Source organism: Engystomops pustulosus, chromosome 9 (assembly GCF_040894005.1).
Source record: "Engystomops pustulosus chromosome 9, aEngPut4.maternal, whole genome shotgun sequence".
Taxonomy (NCBI): Eukaryota; Metazoa; Chordata; class Amphibia; order Anura; family Leptodactylidae; genus Engystomops; species Engystomops pustulosus.
In genome coordinates, this window is record NC_092419.1 from 29,038,588 (window position 1) to 29,058,719 (window position 20,132).

Genomic DNA, 20,132 nt, shown 5'->3' on the forward strand with positions numbered 1-20,132 from the left:
TGAAAAAATTACAGAGAAATCTGGAATGTCATGTAGGTCTACTGTATTTGTTGATGTATACTAGAAAGAAAGTTTTGTTTTGTCTTTTACCTCAAATGAAACCAAAGACACAATAGTATTTCCTGTTTCAACGTAAAGTCCACAGAGCCTACCATCAGGACCGCGTGGCCTAATGGATAAGGCGTCTGACTTCGGATCAGAAGATTGATGGTTCGAGTCCCTTCGTGGTCGATGAGTTAATAGAGTGCAGTCTAAGTGCTATTTTTTAAATTTGATTACACAAGTATAAGTTAGCGTTTACAATGACTCATGTAAGAAAGCTTGCTTTGCCAAAAGCTAGCTGTCAGAAGTGGGATTTGAACCCACGCCTCCATTTGGAGACCAGAACACCCATGTTGGGGGAAGAATTTGCTCTTGAATCTGGCGCCTTAGACCATTCTGCCATTCTGACATACTGGCAAAGACATTTTAGTCCATTCCTTAGCCGTGTGGTTTACCGTATGGTCAGGCGTTATGTGCATTATGTGAAAAAATTACAGAGATATCTGGAATGTCATGTAGGTCTACTGTATTTGTTGATGTATACTAGAAAGAAATATTTGTTTGTCTTTTACCTCAAATGAAACCAAAGACACAACAGTATTTCCTGTTTCAACGTAAAGTCCACGGAACATACTGTAAGGACCACGTGGCCTAATGGATAAGGCGTCTGACTTCGGATCAGAAGATTGAGGGTTCGAATCCCTTCGTGGTCGATGAGTTAATAGAGTGTTGTCTAAGTGCTATCTTTTTACTTTGATTAAACGAGTATAAGTTAGCGTTTACATTGACTTATGTAAGAAAGCTTGCTTTGCCAAAAACTATCTGTCAGAAGTGGGATTTGAACCCACGCCTCCATTTGGAGACCAGAACACCCATGTTGGGGGAAGAATTTGCTCTTGAGTCTGGCGCCTTAGACCACTCGGCCATTCTGACATACTGGCAAAGACATTTTAGTCCATTCCTTAGCCGTGTGGTTTACCGTATGGTCAGGCGTTATGTGCAATATGTGAAAAAATTACAGAGAAATCTGGAATGTCATGTAGGTCTACTGTATTTGTTGATGTATACTAGAAAGAAAGTTTTGTTTTGTCTTTTACCTCAAATGAAACCAAAGACACAATAGTATTTCCTGTTTCAACGTAAAGTCCACAGAGCCTGCCATGAGGACCGCGTGGCCTAATGGATAAGGCGTCTGACTTCGGATCAGAAGATTGAGGGTGCGAGTCCCTTCGTGGTCGATGAGTTAATAGAGTGTTGTCTAAGTGCTATCTTTTGACTTTGATTTAACAAGTATAAGTTAGCGTTCACATTGACTCATGTAAGAAAGCTTGCTTTGCCAAAAGCTATCTGTCAGAAGTGGGATTTGAACCCACGCCTCCATTTGGAGACCAGAACACCCATGTTGGGGGAAGAATTTGCTCTTGAGTCTGGCGCCTTAGACCACTCGGCCATTCTGACATACTGGCAAAGACATTTTAGTCCATTCCTTAGCCGTGTGGTTTACCGTATGGTCAGGCGTTATGTGCAATATGTGAAAAAATTACAGAGAAATCTGGAATGTCATGTAGGTCTACTGTATTTGTTGATGTATACTAGAAAGAAAGTTTTGTTTTGTCTTTTACCTCAAATGAAACCAAAGACACAATAGTATTTCCTGTTTCAACGTAAAGTCCACAGAGCCTACCGTCAGGACCGAGTGGCCTAATGGATAAGGCGTCTGACTTCGGATCAGAAGATTGAGGGTTCAAGTCTCTTCGTGGTCGATGAATTAATAGAGAGCTGTCTAAGTGCTATCTTTTGAATTTGATTACACGAGTATAAGTTAGCGTTTACATTGACTCATGTAAGAAAGCTTGCTTTGCCAAAAACTTGCTGTCAGAAGTGGGATTTGAACCCACGCCTCCATTTGGAGACCAGAACACCGAAGTTGGGGGAAGAATTTGCTCTTGAGTCTGGCGCCTTAGACCACTCGGCCATTCTGACATACTGGCAAAGACATTTTAGTCCATTCCTTAGCCGTGTGGTTTACCGTATGGTCAGGCGTTTTGTGCAATATGTGAAAAAAGTACAGAGAAATCTGGAATGTCATGTAGGTCTACTGTATTTGTTGATGTATACTAGAAAGAAAGTTTTGTTTTGTCTTTTACCTCAAATGAAACCAAAGACACAACAGTATTTCCTGTTTCAACGTAAAGTCCACAGAACATACTGTAAGGACCGCGTGGCCTAATGGATAAGGCGTCTGACTTCGGATCAGAAGATTGAGGGTTCGAGTCCCTTCGTGGTCGATGAGTTAATAGAGCGCTGCCTAAGTGCTATCTTTTGAATTTGATTACACAAGTATAAGTTAGCGTTCACATTGACTCATGTAAGAAAGCTTGCTTTGCCAAAAACTTGCTGTCAGAAGTGGGATTTGAACCCACGCCTCCATTTGGAGACCAGAACACCCATGTTGGGGGAAGAATTTGCTCTTGAGTCTGGCGCCTTAGACCACTCGGCCATTCTGACATACTGGCAAAGAGATTTTAGTCCATTCCTTAGCCGTGTGGTTTACCGTATGGTCAGGCGTTATGTGCAATATGTGAAAAAATTACAGAGAAATCTGGAATGTCATGTAGGTCTACTGTATTTGTTGATGTATACTAGAAAGAAAGTTTTGTTTTGTCTTTTACCTCAAATGAAACCAAAGACACAATAGTATTTCCTGTTTCAACGTAAAGTCCACAGAGCCTACCGTCAGGACCGCGTGGCCTAATGGATAAGGCGTCTGACTTCGGATCAGAAGATTGAGGGTTCGAGTCCCTTCGTGGTCGATGAGTTAATAGAGGGCTGTCTAAGTGCTATCTTTTGAATTTGATTACACGAGTATAAGTTAGCGTTTACATTGACTCATGTAAGAAAGCTTGCTTTGCCAAAAACTTGCTGTCAGAAGTGGGATTTGAACCCACGCCTCCATTTGGAGACCAGAACACCCATGTTGGGGGAAGAATTTGCTCTTGAGTCTGGCGCCTTAGACCACTCGGCCATTCTGACATACTGGCAAAGACATTTTAGTCCATTCCTTAGCCGTGTGGTTTACTGTATGGTCAGGCGTTATGTGCAATATGTGAAAAAATTACAGAGAAATCTGGAATGTCATGTAGGTCTACTGTATTTGTTGATGTATACTAGAAAGAAAGTTTTGTTTTGTCTTTTACCTCAAATGAAACCAAAGACACAATAGTATTTCCTGTTTCAACGTAAAGTCCACAGAGCCTACCGTCAGGACCGTGTGGCCTAATGGATAAGGCGTCTGACTTCGGATCAGAAGATTGAGGGTTCGAGTCTCTTCGTGGTCGATGAATTAATAGAGAGCTGTCTAAGTGCTATCTTTTGAATTTGTTTACACGAGTATAAGTTAGCGTTTACATTGACTCATGTAAGAAAGCTTGCTTTGCCAAAAACTTGCTGTCAGAAGTGGGATTTGAACCCACGCCTCCATTTGGAGACCAGAACACCCATGTTGGGGGAAGAACTTGCTCTTGAGTCTGGCGCCTTAGACCACTCGGCCATTCTGACATACTGGCAAAGACATTTTAGTCCATTCCTTAGCCGTGTGGTTTACCGTATGGTCAGGCGTTTTGTGCAATATGTGAAAAAAGTACAGAGAAATCTGGAATGTCATGTAGGTCTACTGTATTTGTTGATGTATACTAGAAAGAAAGTTTTGTTTTGTCTTTTACCTCAAATGAAACCAAAGACACAATAGTATTTCCTGTTTCAACATAAAGTCTACAGAACATACTATAAGGACCGCGTGCCCTAATGGATAAGGCATCTGACTTCGGATCAGAAGATTGAGGGTTCGAGTCCCTTCGTGGTCGATGAGTTAATAGAGCGCTGCCTAAGTGCTATCTTTTGAATTTGATTACACAAGTATAAGTTAGCGTTTACATTGACTCATGTAAGAAAGCTTGCTTTGCCAAAAACTTGCTGTCAGAAGTGGGATTTGAACCCACACCTCCATTTGGAGACCAGAACACCCATGTTGGGGGAAGAATTTGCTCTTGAGTCTGGCGCCTTAGACCACTCGGCCATTCTGACATACTGGCAAAGACATTTTAGTCCATTCCTTAGCCGTGTGGTTTACCGTATGGTCAGGCGTTATGTGCAATATGTGAAAAAATTACAGAGAAATCTGGAATGTCATGTAGGTCTACTGTATTTGTTGATGTATACTAGAAAGAAAGTTTTGTTTTGTCTTTTACCTCAAATGAAACCAAAGACACAATAGTATTTCCTGTTTCAACGTAAAGTCCACAGAGCCTATTATCAGGACCGCGTGGCTTAATGGATAAGGCGTCTGACTTCGTATCAGAAGATTGAGGGTTCGAGTCCCTTTGTGGTCGATGAATTAATAGAGTGCAGTCTAAGTGCTATTTTTTTAATTTGATTAAATGAGTATAAGTTAGCGTTTACATTGACTCATGTAAGAAAGCTTGCTTTGCCAAAAACTATCTGTCAGAAGTGGGATTTGAACCCACGCCTCCATATGGAGACCAGAACACCCATGTTGGGGGAAGAATTTGCTCTTGAGTCTGGCGCCTTAGACCACTCGGCCATTCTGACATACTGGCAAAGACATTTTAGTCCATTCCTTAGCCGTGTGGTTTACCGTATGGTCAGGCGTTATGTGCAATATGTGAAAAAATTACAGAGAAATCTGGAATGTCATGTAGGTCTACTGTATTTGTTGATGTATACTAGAAAGAAAGTTTTGTTTTGTCTTTTACCTCAAATGAAACCAAAGACACAACAGTATTTCCTGTTTCAACGTAAAGTCCACGGAACGCACTGTAGGGACCGCGTGGCCTAATGGATAAGGCGTCTGACTTCGGATTAGAAGATTGAGGGTTCGAGTCCCTTCGTGGTTGTTAAGTTAATAGAGTGTTGTCTAAGTGCTATCTTTTTACTTTGATTAAACGAGTATACGTTAGCGTTTACATTGACTCATGTAAGAAAGCTTGCTTTGCCAAAAACTTGCTGTCAGAAGTGGGATTTGAACCCACGCCTCCATTTGGAGACCAGAACACCCATGTTGGGGGAAGAATTTGCTCTTGAGTCTGGCGCCTTAGACCACTCGGCCATTCTGACATACTGGCAAAGACATTTTAGTCCATTCTTTAGACGTGTGGTTTACCGTATGGTCAGGCGTTATGTGCAATATGTGAAAAAATTACAGAGAAATCTGGAATGTCATGTAGGTCTACTGTATTTGTTGATGTATACTAGAAAGAAAGTTTTGTTTTGTCTTTTACCTCAAATGAAACCAAAGACACAACAGTATTTCCTGTTTCAACGTAAAGTCCACAGAGCCTACCATCAGGACCGCGTGGCCTAATGGATAAGGCGCCTTAGACCACTCGGCCATTCTGACATACTGGCAAAGACATTTTAGTCCATTCCTTAGCCGTGTGGTTTACCGTATGGTCAGGCGTTATGTGCAATATGTGAAAAAAGTACAGAGAAATCTGGAATGTCATGTAGGTCTACTGTATTTGTTGATGTATACTAGAAAGAAAGTTTTGTTTTGTCTTTTACCTCAAATGAAACCAAAGACACAACAGTATTTCCTGTTTCAACGTAAAGTCCACGGAACATACTATAAGGACCGCGTGGCCTAATGGATAAGGAGTCTGACTTCGGATCAGAAGATTGAGGGTTCGAGTCCCTTCATGGTAGATGAGTTAATAGAGTGTTGTCTAAGTGCTATCTTTTTACTTTGATTAAACGAGTATAAGTTAGCGTTTACATTGACTCATGTAAGAAAGCTTGCTTTTTCAAAAACTATCTGTCAGAAGTGGGATTTGAACCCACGCCTCCATTTGGAGACCAGAACACCCATGTTGGGGGAAGAATTTGCTCTTGAGTCCGGCGCCTTAGACCACTCGGCCATTCTGACATACTGGCAAAGACATTTTAGTCCATTCCTTAGCCGTGTGGTTTACCGTATGGTCAGGCGTTATGTGCAATATGTGAAAAAATTACAGAGAAATCTGGAATGTCATGTAGGTCTACTGTATTTGTTGATGTATACTAGAAAGAAAGTTTTGTTTTGTCTTTTACCTCAAATGAAACCAAAGACACAACAGTATTTCCTGTTTCAACGTAAAGTCCACAGAGCCCACCATCCGGACCGCGTGGCCCAAAGGATAAGGCGTCTGACTTCGGATCAGAAGATTGAGGGTTCGAGTCCCTTCGTGGTCGATGAGTTAATAGAGAGCTGTCTAAGTGCTATCTTTTGAATTTGATTACACGAGTATAAGTTAGCGTTTACATTGACTCATGTAAGAAAGCTTGCTTTGCCAAAAACTTGCTGTCAGAAGTGGGATTTGAACCCACGCCTCCATTTGGAGACCAGAACACCCATGTTGGGGGAAGAATTTGCTCTTGAGTCTGGCGCCTTAGACCACTCGGCCATTCTGACATACTGGCAAAGACATTTTAGTCCATTCCTTAGCCGTGTGGTTTACCGTATGGTCAGGCGTTATGTGCAATATGTGAAAAAATTACAGAGAAATCTGGAATGTCATGTAGGTCTACTGTATTTGTTGATGTATACTAGAAAGAAAGTTTTGTTTTGTCTTTTACCTCAAATGAAACCAAAGACACAATAGTATTTCCTGTTTCAACGTAAAGTCCACAGAGCCTACCGTCAGGACCGCGTGGCCTAATGGATAAGGCGTCTGACTTCGGATCAGAAGATTGAGGGTGCGAGTTCTTTCGTGGTCGATGAGATAATAGAGAGCTTTCTAAGTTTTATCTTTTGAATTTGATTACACGAGTATAAATTAGCGTTTATATTGACTCATGTAAGAAAGCTTGCTTTGCCAAAAACTTGCTGTCAGAAGTGGGATTTGAACCCACGTCTCCATTTGGAGACCAGAACACCCATGTTGGGGGAAGAATTTGCTCTTGAATCTGGCGCCTTAGACCACTCGGCCATTCTGACATACTAGCAAAGACATTTTAGTCCATTCCTTAGCCGTGTTGTTTACCGTATGGTCAGGCGTTATGTGCAATATGTGAAAAAATTACAGAGAAGTCTGGAATGTCATGTAGGTCTACTGTATTTGTTGATGTATACTAGAAAGAAAGTTTTGTTTTGTCTTTTACCTCAAATGAAACCAAAGACACAACAGTATTTCCTGTTTCAACGTAAAGTCCACAGAGCCTACCATCAGGATCGCGTGGCCTAATGGATAAGGCGTCTGACTTCGGATCAGAAGATTGAGGGTTCAAGTCTCTTCGTGGTCGATGAATTAATAGAGAGCTGTCTAAGTGCTATCTTTTGAATTTGATTACACAAGTATAAGTTAGCGTTCACATTGACTCATGTAAGAAAGCTTGCTTTGCCAAAAACTTGCTGTCAGAAGTGGGATTTGAACCCACGCCTCCATTTGGAGACCAGAACACCCATGTTGGGGGAAGAATTTGCTCTTGAGTCTGGCGCCTTAGACCACTCGGCCATTCTGACATACTGGCAAAGACATTTTAGTCCATTCCTTAGCCGTGTGGTTTACCGTATGGTCAGGCGTTATGTGCAATATGTGAAAAAATTACAGAGAAATCTGGAATGTCATGTAGGTCTACTGTATTTGTTGATGTATACTAGAAAGAAAGTTTTGTTTTGTCTTTTACCTCAAATGAAACCAAAGACACAATAGTATTTCCTGTTTCAACGTAAAGTCCACAGAGCCTATTATCAGGACCGCGTGGCTTAATGGATAAGGCGTCTGACTTCGTATCAGAAGATTGAGGGTTCGAGTCCCTTTGTGGTCGATGAATTAATAGAGTGCAGTCTAAGTGCTATTTTTTTAATTTGATTACACGAGTATAAGTTAGCGTTTACATTGACTCATGTAAGAAAGCTTGCTTTGCTAAAAGCTAGCTGTCAGAAGTGGGATTTGAACCCACGCCTCCTTTTGGAGACCAGAACACCCATGTTGGGGGAAGAATTTGCTCTTGAGTCTGGCGCCTTAGACCACTCAGCCATTCTGACTTACGGGCAAAGACATTTTAGTCCATTCCTTAGCCGTGTGGTTTACCGTATGGTCAGGCGTTATGCGCAATATGTGAAAAAATTACAGAGAAATCTGGAATGTCATGTAGGTCTACTGTATTTGTTGATGTATACTAGAAAGAAAGTTTTGTTTTGTCTTTAACCTCAAATGAAACCAAAGACACAACAGTATTTCCTGTTTCAACGTAAAGTCCACGGAACATACTATAAGGACCGCGTGGCCTAATGGATAAGGCGTCTGACTTCGGATGAGAAGATTGAGGGTGCGAGTCCCTTCGTGGTCGTTGAGTTAATAGACTGCAGTCTAAGTGCTATTTTTTTAATTTGATTACACGAGTATAAGTTAGCGTTTACATTGACTCATGTAAGAAAGCTTGCTTTGCCAAAAGCTACCTTTCAGAAGTAGGATTTGAACCCACGCCTCCATTTGGAGACCAGAACACCCATGTTGGGGGAAGAATTTGCTCTTGAGGCTGGCGCCTTAGACCACTCGGCCATTCTGACATACTGGCAACAATCTTTTAGTCCATTCCTTAGCCGTGTGGTTTACCGTATGGTCAGGCGTTATGTGCAATATGTGAAAAAATTACAGAGAAATCTGGAATGTCATGTAGGTTTACTGTATTTGTTGATGTATACTAGAAAGAAAGTTTTGTTTTGTCTTTTACCTCAAATGAAACCAAAGACACAATAGTATTTCCTGTTTCAACGTAAAGTCCACAAAGCCTATTATCAGGACCGCGTGGCTTAATAGATAAGGCGTCTGACTTCGGATCAGAAGATTGAGGGTTCGAGTCCCTTCGTGGTCGATGAGTTAAGAGAGTGCAGTCTAAGTGCTATTTTTTTAATTTGATTACACGAGTATAAGTTAGCGTTTACATTGACTCATGTAAGAAAGCTTGCTTTGCCAAAAGCTAGCTGTCAGAAGTGGGATTTGAACCCACCCCTCCATTTGGAGACCAGAACACCCATGTTGGGGGAAGAATTTGCTCTTGAGTCTGGCGCCTTAGACCACTCGGCCATTCTGACATACTGGCAAAGACATTTTAGTCCATTCCTTAGCCGTGTGGTTTACCGTATGGTCAGGCGTTATGTGCAATATGTGAAAAAATTACAGAGAAATCTGGAATGTCATGTAGGTCTACTGTATTTGTTGATGTATACTAGAAAGAAAGTTTTGTTTTGTCTTTTACCTCAAATGAAACCAAAGACACAATAGTATTTCCTGTTTCAACGTAAAGTCCACAGAGCCTACCGTCAGGACCGCGTGGCCTAATGGATAAGGCGTCTGACTTCGGATCAGAAGATTGAGGGTTCGAGTCCCTTCGTGGTCGATGAGTTAATAGAGAGCTGTCTAAGTGCTATCTTTTGAATTTGATTACACGAGTATAAGTTAGCGTTTACATTGACTCATGTAAGAAAGCTTGCTTTGCCAAAAACTTGCTGTCAGAAGTGGGATTTGAACCCACGCCTCCATTTGGAGACCAGAACACCCATGTTGGGGGAAGAATTTGCTCTTGAGTCTGGCGCCTTAGACCACTCGGCCATTCTGACATACTGGCAAAGACATTTTAGTCCATTCCTTAGCCGTGTGGTTTACTGTATGGTCAGGCGTTATGTGCAATATGTGAAAAAATTACAGAGAAATCTGGAATGTCATGTAGGTCTACTGTATTTGTTGATGTATACTAGAAAGAAAGTTTTGTTTTGTCTTTTACCTCAAATGAAACCAAAGACACAACAGTATTTCCTGTTTCAACGTAAAGTCTACAGAACATACTATAAGGACCGCGTGCCCTAATGGATAAGGCATCTGACTTCGGATCAGAAGATTGAGGTTTCGAGTCCCTTCGTGGTCGATGAGTTAATAGAGCGCTGCCTAAGTGCTATCTTTTGAATTTGATTACACAAGTATAAGTTAGCGTTTACATTGACTCATGTAAGAAAGCTTGCTTTGCCAAAAACTTGCTGTCAGAAGTGGGATTTGAACCCACACCTCCATTTGGAGACCAGAACACCCATGTTGGGGGAAGAATTTGCTCTTGAGTCTGGCGCCTTAGACCACTCGGCCATTCTGACATACTGGCAAAGACATTTTAGTCCATTCCTTAGCCGTGTGGTTTACCGTATGGTCAGGCGTTATGTGCAATATGTGAAAAAATTACAGAGAAATCTGGAATGTCATGTAGGTCTACTGTATTTGTTGATGTATACTAGAAAGAAAGTTTTGTTTTGTCTTTTACCTCAAATGAAACCAAAGACACAATAGTATTTCCTGTTTCAACGTAAAGTCCACAGAGCCTATTATCAGGACCGCGTGGCTTAATGGATAAGGCGTCTGACTTCGTATCAGAAGATTGAGGGTTCGAGTCCCTTTGTGGTCGATGAATTAATAGAGTGCAGTCTAAGTGCTATTTTTTTAATTTGATTACACGAGTATAAGTTAGCGTTTACATTGACTCATGTAAGAAAGCTTGCTTTGCCAAAAACTTGCTGTCAGAAGTGGGATTTGAACCCACGCCTCCATTTGGAGACCAGAACACCCATGTTGGGGGAAGAATTTGCTCTTGAGTCTGGCGCCTTAGACCACTCGGCCATTCTGACATACTGGCAAAGACATTTTAGTCCATTCTTTAGCCGTGTGGTCAGGCGTTATGTGCAATATGTGAAAAAATTACAGAGAAATCTGGAATGTCATGTAGGTCTACTGTATTTGTTGATGTATACTAGAAAGAAAGTTTTGTTTTGTCTTTTACCTCAAATGAAACCAAAGACACAACAGTATTTCCTGTTTCAACGTAAAGTCCACGGAACATACTATAAGGACCGCGTGACCTAATGGATAAGGAGTCTGACTTCGGATCAGAAGATTGAGGGTTCGAGTCCCTTCGTGGTCGATGAGTTAATAGAGTGTTGTCTAAGTGCTATCTTTTTACTTTGATTAAACGAGTATAAGCTAGCGTTTACATTGACTCATGTAAGAAAGCTTGCTTTTTCAAAAACTATCTGTCAGAAGTGGGATTTGAACCCACGCCTCCATTTGGAGACCAGAACACCCATGTTGGGGGAAGAATTTGCTCTTGAGTCCGGCGCCTTAGACCACTCGGCCATTCTGACATACTGGCAAAGACATTTTAGTCCATTCCTTAGCCGTGTGGTTTACCGTATGGTCAGGCGTTATGTGCAATATGTGAAAAAATTACAGAGAAATCTGGAATGTCATGTAGGTCTACTGTATTTGTTGATGTATACTAGAAAGAAAGTTTTGTTTTGTCTTTTACCTCAAATGAAACCAAAGAAACAACTGTATTTCCTGTTTCAACGTAAAGTCCACAGAGCCTACCATCAGGACCGCGTGGCCTAATGGATAAGGCGTCTGACTTCGGATCAGAAGATTGAGGGTTCGAGTCCCTTCGTGGTCGATGAGTTAATAGAGAGCTGTCTAAGTGCTATCTTTTTACTTTGATTACACGAGTATAAGTTAGCGTTTACATTGACTCATGTAAGAAAGCTTGCTTTGCCAAAAACTTGCTGTCAGAAGTGGGATTTGAACCCACGCCTCCATTTGGAGACGAGAACACCCATGTTGGGGGAAGAATTTGCTCTTGAGTCTGGCGCCTTAGACCACTCGGCCATTCTGACATACTGGCAAAGACATTTTAGTCCATTCCTTAGCCGTGTGGTTTACCTTATGGTCAGGCGTTATGTGCAATATGGGAAAAAATTACAGAGAAATCTGGAATGTCATGTAGGTCTACTGTATTTGTTGATGTATACTAGAAAGAAAGTTTTTTTTTGTCTTTTACCTCAAATGAAACCAATGACACAATAGTATTTCCTGTTTCAACGTAAAGTCCACAGAGCCTACCATCAGGACCACGTGGCCTAATGGATAAGGCGTCTGACTTCGGATCAGAAGATTGAGGGTTCGAGTCCCTTCGTGGTCGATGAGGTAATAGAGTGCAGTCTAAGTGCTATTTTTTTAATTTGATTACACGAGTATAAGTTAGCGTTTACTTTGACTCATGTAAGAAAGCTTGCTTTGCCAAAAACTTGCTGTCAGAAGTGGGATTTGAACCCACGCCTCCATTTGGAGACCAGAACACCCATGTTGGGGGAAGAATTTGCTCTTGAGTCTGGCACCTTAGACCACTCGGCCATTCTGACATACTGGCAAAGACATTTTAGTCCATTCCTTAGCCGTGTGGTTTACCGTATGGTCAGGCGTTATGTGCAATATGTGAAAAAATTACAGAGAAATCTGGAATGTCATGTAGGTCTACTGTATTTGTTGATGTATACTAGAAAGAAAGTTTTGTTTTGTCTTTTACCTCAAATGAAACCAAAGACACAACAGTATTTCCTGTTTCAACGTAAAGTCCACAGAGCCTACCGTCAGGACCGCGTGGCTTAATGGAAAAGACGTCTGACTTCGGATCAGAAGATTGAGGGTTCGAGTCCCTTTCTGGTCGATGAGTTAATAGAGTGCAGTCTAAGTGCTATTTTTTTAATTTGATTACATGAGTATAAGTTAGCGTTTACATTGACTCATGTAAGAAAGCCTGCTTTGCCAAAAGCTAGCTGTCAGAAGTGGGATTTGAACCCACGCCTCCATTTGGAGACCAGCACACCCATGTTGGGGGAAGAATTTGCTCTTGAGTCTGGCGCCTTAGACCACTCGGCCATTCTGACATACTGGCAAAAACATTTTAGTCCATTCCTTAGCCGTGTGGTTTACCGTATGGTCAGGCGTTATGTGCAATATGTGAAAAAATTACAGAGAAATCTGGAATGTCATGTAGGTCTACTGTATTTGTTGATGTATACTAGAAAGAAAGTTTTGTTTTGTCTTTTACCTCAAATGAAACCAAAGACACAACAGTATTTCCTGTTTCAACGTAAAGTCCACAGAGCCTACCATCAGGACCGCGTGGCCTAATGGATAAGGCGCCTTAGACCACTCGGCCATTCTGACATACTGGCAAAGACATTTTAGTCCATTCCTTAGCCGTGTGGTTTACCGTATGGTCAGGCGTTATGTGCAATATGTGAAAAAATTACAGAGAAATCTGGAATGTCATGTAGGTCTACTGTATTTGTTGATGTATACTAGAAAGAAAGTTTTGTTTTTTACCTCAAATGAAACCAAAGACACAACAGTATTTCCTGTTTCAACGTAAAGTCCACAGAGCCTACCATCAGGATCGCGTGGCCTAATGGATAAGGCGCCTTAGACCACTCGGCCATTCTGACATACTGGCAAAGACATTTTAGTCCATTCCTTAGCCGTGTGGTTTACCGTATGGTCAGGCGTTATGTGCAATATGTGAAAAAAGTACAGAGAAATCTGGAATGTCATGTAGGTCTACTGTATTTGTTGATGTATACTAGAAAGAAAGTTTTGTTTTGTCTTTTACCTCAAATGAAACCAAAGACACAACAGTATTTCCTGTTTCAACGTAAAGTCCACGGAACATACTATAAGGACCGCGTGGCCTAATGGATAAGGAGTCTGACTTCGGATCAGAAGATTGAGGGTTCGAGTCCCTTTGTGGTAGATGAGTTAATAGAGTGTTGTCTAAGTGCTATCTTTTTACTTTGATTAAACGAGTATAAGTTAGCGTTTACATTGACTCATGTAAGAAAGCTTGCTTTGCCAAAAACTATCGGTCAGAAGTGGGATTTGAACCCACGCCTCCATTTGGAGACCAGAAAACCCATGTTGGGGGAAGAATTTGCTCTTGAGTCTGGCGCCTTAGACCACTCGGCCATTCTGACATACTGGCAAAGACATTTTAGTCCATTCCTTAGCCGTGTGGTTTACCGTATGGTCAGGCGTTATGTGCAATATGTGAAAAAATTACAGAGAAATCTGGAATGTCATGTAGGTCTACTGTATTTGTTGATGTATACTAGAAAGAAAGTTTTGTTTTGTCTTTTACCTCAAATGAAACCAAAGACACAACTGTATTTCCTGTTTCAACGTAAAGTCCACAGAGCCTACCATCAGGTCCGCGTGGCCTAATGGATAAGGCGTCTGACTTCGGATCAGAAGATTGAGGGTTCGAGTCCCTTCGTGGTCGATGAGTTAATAGAGAGCTGTCTAAGTGCTATCTTTTTACTTTGATTACACGAGTATAAGTTAGCGTTTACATTGACTCATGTAAGAAAGCTTGCTTTGCCAAAAACTTGCTGTCAGAAGTGGGATTTGAACCCACGCCTCCATTTGGAGACCAGAACACCCATGTTGGGGGAAGAATTTGCTCTTGAGTCTGGCTCCTTAGACCACTTGGGCATTCTGACATACTGGCAAAGAAATTTTAGTCCATTCCTTAGCCGTGTGGTTTACCGTATGGTCAGGCGTTATGTGCAATATGTGAAAAAATTACAGAGAATTCTGGAATGTCATGTAGGTCTACTGTATTTGTTGATGTATACTAGAAAGAAAGTTTTTTTTTGTCTTTTACCTCAAATGAAACCAATGACACAATAGTATTTCCTGTTTCAAGGTAAAGTCCACAGAGCCTACCATCAGGACCGCGTGGCCTAATGGATAAGGCGTCTGACTTCGGATCAGAAGATTGAGGGGTCGAGTCCCTTCGTGGTCGATGAGTTAATAGAGTGCAGTCTAAGTGCTATTTTTTTAATTTGATTACACGAGTATAAGTTAGCGTTTACTTTGACTCATGTAAGAAAGCTTGCTTTGCCAAAAACTTGCTGTCAGAAGTGGGATTTGAACCCACGCCTCCATTTGGAGACCAGAACACCCATGTTGGGGGAAGAATTTGCTCTTGAGTCTGGCGCCTTAGACCACTCGGCCATTCTGACATACTGGCAAAGACATTTTAGTCCATTCCTTAGCCGTGTGGTTTACCGTATGGTCAGGCGTTATGTGCAATATGTGAAAAAATTACAGAGAAATCTGGAATGTCATGTAGGTCTACTGTATTTGTTGATGTATACTAGAAAGAAGGTTTTGTTTTGTCTTTTACCTCAAATGAAACCAAAGACACAACAGTATTTCCTGTTTCAACGTAAAGTCCACAGTGCCTACCGTCAGGACCGCGTGGCTTAATGGAAAAGACGTTTGACTTCGGATCAGAAGATTGAGGGTTCGAGTCCCTTTGTGGTCTATGAGTTAATAGAGTGCAGTCTAAGTGCTATTTTTTTAATTTGATTACATGAGTATAAAATAGCGTTTACATTGACTCATGTAAGAAAGCTTGCTTTGCCAAAAGCTAGCTGTCAGAAGTGGGATTTGAACCCACGCCTCCATTTGGAGACCAGAACACCCATGTTGGGGGAAGAATTTGCTCTTGAGTCTGGCGCCTTAGACCACTCGGCCATTCTGACATACATTTTATATGTATGTATACATTTTAGTCCATTCCTTAGCCATGTGGTTTACCGTATGGTCAGGCGTTATGTGCAATATGTGAAAAAATTACAGAGAAATCTGGAATGTCATGTAGGTGTACTGTATTTGTTGATGTATACTAGAAAGAAAGTTTTGTTTTGTCTTTTACCTCAAATGAAACCAAAGACACAACAGTATTTCCTGTTTCAACGTAAAGTCCACAGAGCCTACCATCAGGACCGCGTGGCCTAATGGATAAGGCGTCTGACTTCGGATCAGAAGATTGAGGGTTCGAGTCCCTTCGTGGTTGATGAGTTAATAGAGCGCAGTCTAAGTGCTATCTTTTGAATTTGATTACATGAGTATAAGTTAGCGTTTACATTGACTCATGTAAGAAAGCTTGCTTTGCCAAAAACTTGCTGTCAGAAGTGGGATTTGAACCCACACCTCCATTGGGAGACCAGAACACCCATGTTGGGGGAAGAATTTGCTCTTGAGTCTGGCGCCTTAGACCACTCGGCCATTCTGACATACTGGCAAAGACATTTTAGTCCATTCCTTAGCCGTGTGGTTTACCGTATGGTCAGGCGTTATGTGCAATATGTGAAAAAATTACAGAGAAATCTGGAATGTCATGTAGGTCTACTGTATTTGTTGATGTATACTAGAAAGAAAGTTTTGTTTTGTCTTTTACCTCAAATGAAACCAAAGACACAACAGTATTTCCTGTTTCAACGTAAAGTCCACAGTGCCTACCGTCAGGACCGCGTGGCTTAATGGAAAAGACGTCTGACTTCGGATCAGAAGATTGAGGGTTCGAGTCCCTTTGTGGTCGATGAGTTAATAGAGTGCAGTCTAAGTGCTATTTTTTTAATTTGATTACATGAGTATAAGTTAGCGTTTACATTGACTCATGTAAGAAAGCTTGCTTTGCCAAAAGCTAGCTGTCAGAAGTGGGATTTGAACCCACGCCTCCATTTGGAGACCAGAACACCCATGTTGGGGGAAGAATTTGCTCTTGAGTCTGGCGCCTTAGACCACTCGGCCATTCTGACATACATTTTATATGTATGTATACATTTTAGTCCATTCCTTAGCCGTGTGGTTTACCGTATGGTCAGGCGTTATGTGCAATATGTGAAAAAATTACAGAGAAATCTGGAATGTCATGTAGGTCTACTGTATTTGTTGATGTATACTAGAAAGAAAGTTTTGTTTTGTCTCTTTCCTCAAATGAAACCAAAGACACAACAGTATTTCCTGTTTCAACGTAAAGTCCAAAGAGCCTACCATCAGGACCGCGTGGCCTAATGGATAAGGCGTCTGACTTCGGATCAGAAGATTGAGGGTTCGAGTCCCTTCGTGGTCGATGAGTTAATAGAGCGCAGTCTAAGTGCTATCTTTTGAATTTGATTACACAAGTATAAGTTAGCGTTTACATTGACTCATGTAAGAAAGCTTGCTTTGCCAAAAACTTGCTGTCAGAAGTGGGATTTGAACCCACGCCTCCATTTGGAGACCAGAACACCCATGTTGGGGTAAGAATTTGCTCTTGAGTCTGGCGCCTTAGACCACTCGGCCATTCTGACATACTGGCAAAGACATTTTAGTCCATTCCTTAGCCGTGTGGTTTACCGTATGGTCAGGCGTTATGTGCAATATGTGAAAAAATTACAGAGAAATCTGGAATGTCATGTAGGTCTACTGTATTTGTTGATGTATACTAGAAAGAAAGTTTTGTTTTGTCTTTTACCTCAAATGAAACCAAAGACACAAAAGTATTTCCTGTTTCAACGTAAAGTCCACAGAGCCTACCGTCAGGACCGCGTGGCCTAATGGATAAGGCGTCTGAGTTTGGATCAGAAGATTGAGGGGTCGAGTCCCTTCGTGGTCGATGAGTTAATAGAGCACTGCCTAAGTGCTATCTTTTGAATTTGATTACACGAGTATAAGTTAGCGTTTACATTGACTCATGTAAGAAAGCTTGCTTTGCCAAAAACTTGCTGTCAGAAGTGGGATTTGAACCCACGCCTCCATTTGGAGACCAGAACACCCATGTTGGGGGAAGAATTTGCTCTTGAGTCTGGCGCCTTAGACCACTCGGCCATTCTGACATACTGGCAAAGACATTTTAGTCCATTCCTTAGCCGTGTGGTTTACCGTATGGTCAGGCGTTATGTGCAATATGTGAAAAAATTACAGAGAAATCTGGAATGTCATGTAGGTCTACTGTATTTGTTGATGTATACTAGAAAGAAAGTTTTGTTTTGTCTTTTACCTCAAATGAAACCAAAGACACAATAGTATTTCCTGTTTCAACGTAAAGTCCACAGAGCCTACCGTCAGGACCGTGTGGCCTAATGGATAAGGCGTCTGACTTCGGATCAGAAGATTGAGGGTTCGAGTCCCTTCGTGGTCGATGAGTTAATAGAGAGTTGTCTAAGTGCTATCTTTTGAATTTGATTACACGAGTATAAGTTAGCGTTTACATTGACTCATGTAAGAAAGCTTGCTTTGCCAAAAACTTGCTGTCAGAAGTGGGATTTGAACCCACGCCTCCATTTGGAGACCAGAACACCCATGTTGGGGGAAGAATTTGCTCTTGAGTCTGGCGCCTTAGACCACTCGGCCATACTGGCAAAGACATTTTAGTCCATTCCTTAGCCGTGTGGTTTACCGTATGGTCAGGCGTTATGTGCAATATGTGAAAAAAGTACAGAGAAATCTGGAATGTCATGTAGGTCTACTGTATTTGTTGATGTATACTAGAAAGAAAGTTTTGTTTTGTCTTTTACCTCAAATGAAACCAAAGACACAACAGTATTTCCTGTTTCAACGTAAAGACCACAGAACATACTGTAAGGACCGCGTGGCCTAATGGATAAGGCGTCTGACTTCGGATCAGAAGATTGAGGGATTCGAGTCCCTTTGTGGTCGATGAGTTAATAGAGCGCTGCCTAAGTGCTATCTTTTGAATTTGATTACACGAGTATAAGTTAGCGTTTACATTGACTCATGTAAGAAAGCTTGCTTTGCCAAAAACTTGCAGTCAGAAGTGGGATTTGAACCCACACCTCCATTTGGAGACCAGAACACCCATGTTGGGGGAAGAATTTGCTCTTGATTCTGGCGCCTTAGACCACTCGGCCATTCTGACATACTGGCAAAGACATTTTAGTCCATTCCTTAGCCGTGTGGTTTACCGTATGGTCAGGCGTTATGTGCAATATGTGAAAAAATTACAGAGAAATCTGGAATGTCATGTAGGTCTACTGTATTTGTTGATGTATACTAGAAAGAAAGTTTTGTTTTGTCTTTTACCTCAAATGAAACCAAAGACACAACAGTATTTCCTGTTTCAACGTAAAGTCCACAGAGCCTACCATCAGGACCGCGTGGCCTAATGGATAAGGCGTCTGACTTCGGATCAGAAGATTGAGGGTTCGAGTCCCTTCGTGGTCGATGAGTTAACAGAGAGCTGTCTAAGTGCTATCTTTTGAATTTGATTACACGAGTATAAGTTAGCGTTTACATTGACTCATGTAAGAAAGCTTGCTTTGCCAAAAACTTGCTGTCAGAAGTGGGATTTGAACCCACGCCTCCATTTGGAGACCAGAACACCCATGTTGGGGGAAGAATTTGCTCTTGAGTCTGGCGCCTTAGACCACTCGGCCATTCTGACATACTGGCAAAGACATTTTAGTCCATTCCTTAGCCGTGTGGTTTACCGTATGGTCAGGCGTTATGTGCAATATGTGAAAAAAGTACAGAGAAATCTGGAATGTCATGTAGGTCTACTGTATTTGTTGATGTATACTAGAAAGAAAGTTTTGTTTTGTCTTTTACCTCAAATGAAACCAAAGACACAACAGTATTTCCTGTTTCAACGTAAAGACCACAGAACATACTGTAAGGACCGCGTGGCCTAATGGATAAGGCGTCTGACTTCGGATCAGAAGATTGAGGGATTCGAGTCCCTTCGTGGTTGATGAGTTAATAGAGCGCTGCCTAAGTGCTATCTTTTGAATTTGATTACACGAGTATAAGTTAGCGTTTACATTGACTCATGTAAGAAAGCTTGCTTTGCCAAAACCTTACTGTCAGAAGTGGGATTTGAACCCATGCCTCCGTTTGTAGACCAGAACACCCATGTTGGGGGAAGAATTTGCTCTTGAGTCTGGCGCCTTAGACCACTCGGCCATTCTGACATACTGGCAAAGACATTTTAGTCCATTCCTTAGCCGTGTGGTTTACCGTATGGTCAGGCGTTATGTGCAATATGTGAAAAAAGTACAGAGAAATCTGGAATGTCATGTAGGTCTACTGTATTTGTTGATGTATACTAGAAAGAAAGTTTTGTTTTGTCTTTTACCTCAAATGAAACCAAAGACACAACAGTATTTCCTGTTTCAACGTAAAGTCCACAGAACATACTGTAAGGACCGCGTGGCCTAATGGATAAGGCGTCTGACTTCGGATCAGAAGATTGAGGGTTCGAGTCCCTTCGTAGTCGATGAGTTAATAGAGAGCTGTCTAAGTGCTATCTTTTGAATTTGATTACACGAGTATAAGTTAGCGTTTACATTGACTCATGTAAGAAAGCTTGCTTTGCCAAAAACTTGCTGTCAGAAGTGGGATTTGAACCCACGCCTCCATTTGGAGACCAGAACA

The 20,132-nt window shown here is 41.5% G+C and overlaps 44 non-coding genes across 44 annotated transcripts in view; 13 read left to right on the forward strand and 31 right to left on the reverse strand.

Annotated features, from left to right (window-relative positions):
• Positions 1–682: 682 nt before the first annotated feature.
• Positions 683–755, forward strand: TRNAR-UCG (transfer RNA arginine (anticodon UCG)). The gene has a single exon. It is a non-coding gene; the product is annotated as a tRNA-Arg (tRNA).
• Positions 756–865: 110 nt separating this feature from the next.
• On the reverse strand, positions 866–975 carry TRNAL-CAA (transfer RNA leucine (anticodon CAA)). Its single transcript has 2 exons — positions 938–975; positions 866–911 (listed from the first exon to the last, which is right to left on the reverse strand). It is a non-coding gene; the product is annotated as a tRNA-Leu (tRNA).
• Positions 976–1,390: 415 nt separating this feature from the next.
• On the reverse strand, positions 1,391–1,500 carry TRNAL-CAA (transfer RNA leucine (anticodon CAA)). The gene is made up of 2 exons: positions 1,463–1,500; positions 1,391–1,436 (listed from the first exon to the last, which is right to left on the reverse strand). It is a non-coding gene; the product is annotated as a tRNA-Leu (tRNA).
• A 415-nt stretch (positions 1,501–1,915) lies between these two features.
• TRNAL-CAA (transfer RNA leucine (anticodon CAA)) lies at positions 1,916–2,025 on the reverse strand. Its single transcript has 2 exons — positions 1,988–2,025; positions 1,916–1,961 (listed from the first exon to the last, which is right to left on the reverse strand). It is a non-coding gene; the product is annotated as a tRNA-Leu (tRNA).
• A 232-nt stretch (positions 2,026–2,257) lies between these two features.
• TRNAR-UCG (transfer RNA arginine (anticodon UCG)) lies at positions 2,258–2,330 on the forward strand. Its single transcript has one exon. It is a non-coding gene; the product is annotated as a tRNA-Arg (tRNA).
• Positions 2,331–2,440: 110 nt separating this feature from the next.
• TRNAL-CAA (transfer RNA leucine (anticodon CAA)) lies at positions 2,441–2,550 on the reverse strand. Its single transcript has 2 exons — positions 2,513–2,550; positions 2,441–2,486 (listed from the first exon to the last, which is right to left on the reverse strand). It is a non-coding gene; the product is annotated as a tRNA-Leu (tRNA).
• A 232-nt stretch (positions 2,551–2,782) lies between these two features.
• On the forward strand, positions 2,783–2,855 carry TRNAR-UCG (transfer RNA arginine (anticodon UCG)). Its single transcript has one exon. It is a non-coding gene; the product is annotated as a tRNA-Arg (tRNA).
• Positions 2,856–2,965: 110 nt separating this feature from the next.
• TRNAL-CAA (transfer RNA leucine (anticodon CAA)) lies at positions 2,966–3,075 on the reverse strand. Its single transcript has 2 exons — positions 3,038–3,075; positions 2,966–3,011 (listed from the first exon to the last, which is right to left on the reverse strand). It is a non-coding gene; the product is annotated as a tRNA-Leu (tRNA).
• Positions 3,076–3,490: 415 nt separating this feature from the next.
• TRNAL-CAA (transfer RNA leucine (anticodon CAA)) lies at positions 3,491–3,600 on the reverse strand. The gene is made up of 2 exons: positions 3,563–3,600; positions 3,491–3,536 (listed from the first exon to the last, which is right to left on the reverse strand). It is a non-coding gene; the product is annotated as a tRNA-Leu (tRNA).
• A 415-nt stretch (positions 3,601–4,015) lies between these two features.
• TRNAL-CAA (transfer RNA leucine (anticodon CAA)) lies at positions 4,016–4,125 on the reverse strand. The gene is made up of 2 exons: positions 4,088–4,125; positions 4,016–4,061 (listed from the first exon to the last, which is right to left on the reverse strand). It is a non-coding gene; the product is annotated as a tRNA-Leu (tRNA).
• Positions 4,126–4,540: 415 nt separating this feature from the next.
• On the reverse strand, positions 4,541–4,650 carry TRNAL-CAA (transfer RNA leucine (anticodon CAA)). Its single transcript has 2 exons — positions 4,613–4,650; positions 4,541–4,586 (listed from the first exon to the last, which is right to left on the reverse strand). It is a non-coding gene; the product is annotated as a tRNA-Leu (tRNA).
• Positions 4,651–5,065: 415 nt separating this feature from the next.
• TRNAL-CAA (transfer RNA leucine (anticodon CAA)) lies at positions 5,066–5,175 on the reverse strand. The gene is made up of 2 exons: positions 5,138–5,175; positions 5,066–5,111 (listed from the first exon to the last, which is right to left on the reverse strand). It is a non-coding gene; the product is annotated as a tRNA-Leu (tRNA).
• Positions 5,176–5,873: 698 nt separating this feature from the next.
• Positions 5,874–5,983, reverse strand: TRNAL-CAA (transfer RNA leucine (anticodon CAA)). Its single transcript has 2 exons — positions 5,946–5,983; positions 5,874–5,919 (listed from the first exon to the last, which is right to left on the reverse strand). It is a non-coding gene; the product is annotated as a tRNA-Leu (tRNA).
• A 232-nt stretch (positions 5,984–6,215) lies between these two features.
• Positions 6,216–6,288, forward strand: TRNAR-UCG (transfer RNA arginine (anticodon UCG)). The gene has a single exon. It is a non-coding gene; the product is annotated as a tRNA-Arg (tRNA).
• Positions 6,289–6,398: 110 nt separating this feature from the next.
• Positions 6,399–6,508, reverse strand: TRNAL-CAA (transfer RNA leucine (anticodon CAA)). The gene is made up of 2 exons: positions 6,471–6,508; positions 6,399–6,444 (listed from the first exon to the last, which is right to left on the reverse strand). It is a non-coding gene; the product is annotated as a tRNA-Leu (tRNA).
• Positions 6,509–6,923: 415 nt separating this feature from the next.
• TRNAL-CAA (transfer RNA leucine (anticodon CAA)) lies at positions 6,924–7,033 on the reverse strand. The gene is made up of 2 exons: positions 6,996–7,033; positions 6,924–6,969 (listed from the first exon to the last, which is right to left on the reverse strand). It is a non-coding gene; the product is annotated as a tRNA-Leu (tRNA).
• Positions 7,034–7,448: 415 nt separating this feature from the next.
• On the reverse strand, positions 7,449–7,558 carry TRNAL-CAA (transfer RNA leucine (anticodon CAA)). The gene is made up of 2 exons: positions 7,521–7,558; positions 7,449–7,494 (listed from the first exon to the last, which is right to left on the reverse strand). It is a non-coding gene; the product is annotated as a tRNA-Leu (tRNA).
• Positions 7,559–7,973: 415 nt separating this feature from the next.
• TRNAL-CAA (transfer RNA leucine (anticodon CAA)) lies at positions 7,974–8,083 on the reverse strand. Its single transcript has 2 exons — positions 8,046–8,083; positions 7,974–8,019 (listed from the first exon to the last, which is right to left on the reverse strand). It is a non-coding gene; the product is annotated as a tRNA-Leu (tRNA).
• A 940-nt stretch (positions 8,084–9,023) lies between these two features.
• TRNAL-CAA (transfer RNA leucine (anticodon CAA)) lies at positions 9,024–9,133 on the reverse strand. Its single transcript has 2 exons — positions 9,096–9,133; positions 9,024–9,069 (listed from the first exon to the last, which is right to left on the reverse strand). It is a non-coding gene; the product is annotated as a tRNA-Leu (tRNA).
• Positions 9,134–9,365: 232 nt separating this feature from the next.
• TRNAR-UCG (transfer RNA arginine (anticodon UCG)) lies at positions 9,366–9,438 on the forward strand. Its single transcript has one exon. It is a non-coding gene; the product is annotated as a tRNA-Arg (tRNA).
• A 110-nt stretch (positions 9,439–9,548) lies between these two features.
• TRNAL-CAA (transfer RNA leucine (anticodon CAA)) lies at positions 9,549–9,658 on the reverse strand. Its single transcript has 2 exons — positions 9,621–9,658; positions 9,549–9,594 (listed from the first exon to the last, which is right to left on the reverse strand). It is a non-coding gene; the product is annotated as a tRNA-Leu (tRNA).
• Positions 9,659–10,073: 415 nt separating this feature from the next.
• TRNAL-CAA (transfer RNA leucine (anticodon CAA)) lies at positions 10,074–10,183 on the reverse strand. Its single transcript has 2 exons — positions 10,146–10,183; positions 10,074–10,119 (listed from the first exon to the last, which is right to left on the reverse strand). It is a non-coding gene; the product is annotated as a tRNA-Leu (tRNA).
• A 415-nt stretch (positions 10,184–10,598) lies between these two features.
• Positions 10,599–10,708, reverse strand: TRNAL-CAA (transfer RNA leucine (anticodon CAA)). The gene is made up of 2 exons: positions 10,671–10,708; positions 10,599–10,644 (listed from the first exon to the last, which is right to left on the reverse strand). It is a non-coding gene; the product is annotated as a tRNA-Leu (tRNA).
• A 403-nt stretch (positions 10,709–11,111) lies between these two features.
• On the reverse strand, positions 11,112–11,221 carry TRNAL-CAA (transfer RNA leucine (anticodon CAA)). The gene is made up of 2 exons: positions 11,184–11,221; positions 11,112–11,157 (listed from the first exon to the last, which is right to left on the reverse strand). It is a non-coding gene; the product is annotated as a tRNA-Leu (tRNA).
• Positions 11,222–11,453: 232 nt separating this feature from the next.
• Positions 11,454–11,526, forward strand: TRNAR-UCG (transfer RNA arginine (anticodon UCG)). The gene has a single exon. It is a non-coding gene; the product is annotated as a tRNA-Arg (tRNA).
• A 110-nt stretch (positions 11,527–11,636) lies between these two features.
• TRNAL-CAA (transfer RNA leucine (anticodon CAA)) lies at positions 11,637–11,746 on the reverse strand. Its single transcript has 2 exons — positions 11,709–11,746; positions 11,637–11,682 (listed from the first exon to the last, which is right to left on the reverse strand). It is a non-coding gene; the product is annotated as a tRNA-Leu (tRNA).
• Positions 11,747–11,978: 232 nt separating this feature from the next.
• Positions 11,979–12,051, forward strand: TRNAR-UCG (transfer RNA arginine (anticodon UCG)). Its single transcript has one exon. It is a non-coding gene; the product is annotated as a tRNA-Arg (tRNA).
• Positions 12,052–12,161: 110 nt separating this feature from the next.
• TRNAL-CAA (transfer RNA leucine (anticodon CAA)) lies at positions 12,162–12,271 on the reverse strand. The gene is made up of 2 exons: positions 12,234–12,271; positions 12,162–12,207 (listed from the first exon to the last, which is right to left on the reverse strand). It is a non-coding gene; the product is annotated as a tRNA-Leu (tRNA).
• A 1,501-nt stretch (positions 12,272–13,772) lies between these two features.
• On the reverse strand, positions 13,773–13,882 carry TRNAL-CAA (transfer RNA leucine (anticodon CAA)). Its single transcript has 2 exons — positions 13,845–13,882; positions 13,773–13,818 (listed from the first exon to the last, which is right to left on the reverse strand). It is a non-coding gene; the product is annotated as a tRNA-Leu (tRNA).
• A 232-nt stretch (positions 13,883–14,114) lies between these two features.
• TRNAR-UCG (transfer RNA arginine (anticodon UCG)) lies at positions 14,115–14,187 on the forward strand. The gene has a single exon. It is a non-coding gene; the product is annotated as a tRNA-Arg (tRNA).
• Positions 14,188–14,822: 635 nt separating this feature from the next.
• On the reverse strand, positions 14,823–14,932 carry TRNAL-CAA (transfer RNA leucine (anticodon CAA)). The gene is made up of 2 exons: positions 14,895–14,932; positions 14,823–14,868 (listed from the first exon to the last, which is right to left on the reverse strand). It is a non-coding gene; the product is annotated as a tRNA-Leu (tRNA).
• A 415-nt stretch (positions 14,933–15,347) lies between these two features.
• Positions 15,348–15,457, reverse strand: TRNAL-CAA (transfer RNA leucine (anticodon CAA)). The gene is made up of 2 exons: positions 15,420–15,457; positions 15,348–15,393 (listed from the first exon to the last, which is right to left on the reverse strand). It is a non-coding gene; the product is annotated as a tRNA-Leu (tRNA).
• Positions 15,458–15,698: 241 nt separating this feature from the next.
• Positions 15,699–15,771, forward strand: TRNAR-UCG (transfer RNA arginine (anticodon UCG)). Its single transcript has one exon. It is a non-coding gene; the product is annotated as a tRNA-Arg (tRNA).
• A 110-nt stretch (positions 15,772–15,881) lies between these two features.
• Positions 15,882–15,991, reverse strand: TRNAL-CAA (transfer RNA leucine (anticodon CAA)). Its single transcript has 2 exons — positions 15,954–15,991; positions 15,882–15,927 (listed from the first exon to the last, which is right to left on the reverse strand). It is a non-coding gene; the product is annotated as a tRNA-Leu (tRNA).
• Positions 15,992–16,406: 415 nt separating this feature from the next.
• Positions 16,407–16,516, reverse strand: TRNAL-CAA (transfer RNA leucine (anticodon CAA)). The gene is made up of 2 exons: positions 16,479–16,516; positions 16,407–16,452 (listed from the first exon to the last, which is right to left on the reverse strand). It is a non-coding gene; the product is annotated as a tRNA-Leu (tRNA).
• Positions 16,517–16,757: 241 nt separating this feature from the next.
• Positions 16,758–16,830, forward strand: TRNAR-UCG (transfer RNA arginine (anticodon UCG)). The gene has a single exon. It is a non-coding gene; the product is annotated as a tRNA-Arg (tRNA).
• A 110-nt stretch (positions 16,831–16,940) lies between these two features.
• Positions 16,941–17,050, reverse strand: TRNAL-CAA (transfer RNA leucine (anticodon CAA)). Its single transcript has 2 exons — positions 17,013–17,050; positions 16,941–16,986 (listed from the first exon to the last, which is right to left on the reverse strand). It is a non-coding gene; the product is annotated as a tRNA-Leu (tRNA).
• Positions 17,051–17,465: 415 nt separating this feature from the next.
• TRNAL-CAA (transfer RNA leucine (anticodon CAA)) lies at positions 17,466–17,575 on the reverse strand. The gene is made up of 2 exons: positions 17,538–17,575; positions 17,466–17,511 (listed from the first exon to the last, which is right to left on the reverse strand). It is a non-coding gene; the product is annotated as a tRNA-Leu (tRNA).
• A 232-nt stretch (positions 17,576–17,807) lies between these two features.
• TRNAR-UCG (transfer RNA arginine (anticodon UCG)) lies at positions 17,808–17,880 on the forward strand. Its single transcript has one exon. It is a non-coding gene; the product is annotated as a tRNA-Arg (tRNA).
• Positions 17,881–17,990: 110 nt separating this feature from the next.
• TRNAL-CAA (transfer RNA leucine (anticodon CAA)) lies at positions 17,991–18,100 on the reverse strand. The gene is made up of 2 exons: positions 18,063–18,100; positions 17,991–18,036 (listed from the first exon to the last, which is right to left on the reverse strand). It is a non-coding gene; the product is annotated as a tRNA-Leu (tRNA).
• A 750-nt stretch (positions 18,101–18,850) lies between these two features.
• On the forward strand, positions 18,851–18,923 carry TRNAR-UCG (transfer RNA arginine (anticodon UCG)). Its single transcript has one exon. It is a non-coding gene; the product is annotated as a tRNA-Arg (tRNA).
• Positions 18,924–19,033: 110 nt separating this feature from the next.
• TRNAL-CAA (transfer RNA leucine (anticodon CAA)) lies at positions 19,034–19,143 on the reverse strand. Its single transcript has 2 exons — positions 19,106–19,143; positions 19,034–19,079 (listed from the first exon to the last, which is right to left on the reverse strand). It is a non-coding gene; the product is annotated as a tRNA-Leu (tRNA).
• A 758-nt stretch (positions 19,144–19,901) lies between these two features.
• On the forward strand, positions 19,902–19,974 carry TRNAR-UCG (transfer RNA arginine (anticodon UCG)). Its single transcript has one exon. It is a non-coding gene; the product is annotated as a tRNA-Arg (tRNA).
• Positions 19,975–20,084: 110 nt separating this feature from the next.
• TRNAL-CAA (transfer RNA leucine (anticodon CAA)) overlaps positions 20,085–20,132 on the reverse strand; it is a 110-nt gene continuing 62 nt past the window's right edge. The window contains exon 2 of the tRNA in view: positions 20,085–20,130. This is a non-coding gene — a tRNA (tRNA-Leu). The remainder of the gene's footprint in view (positions 20,131–20,132) is intronic.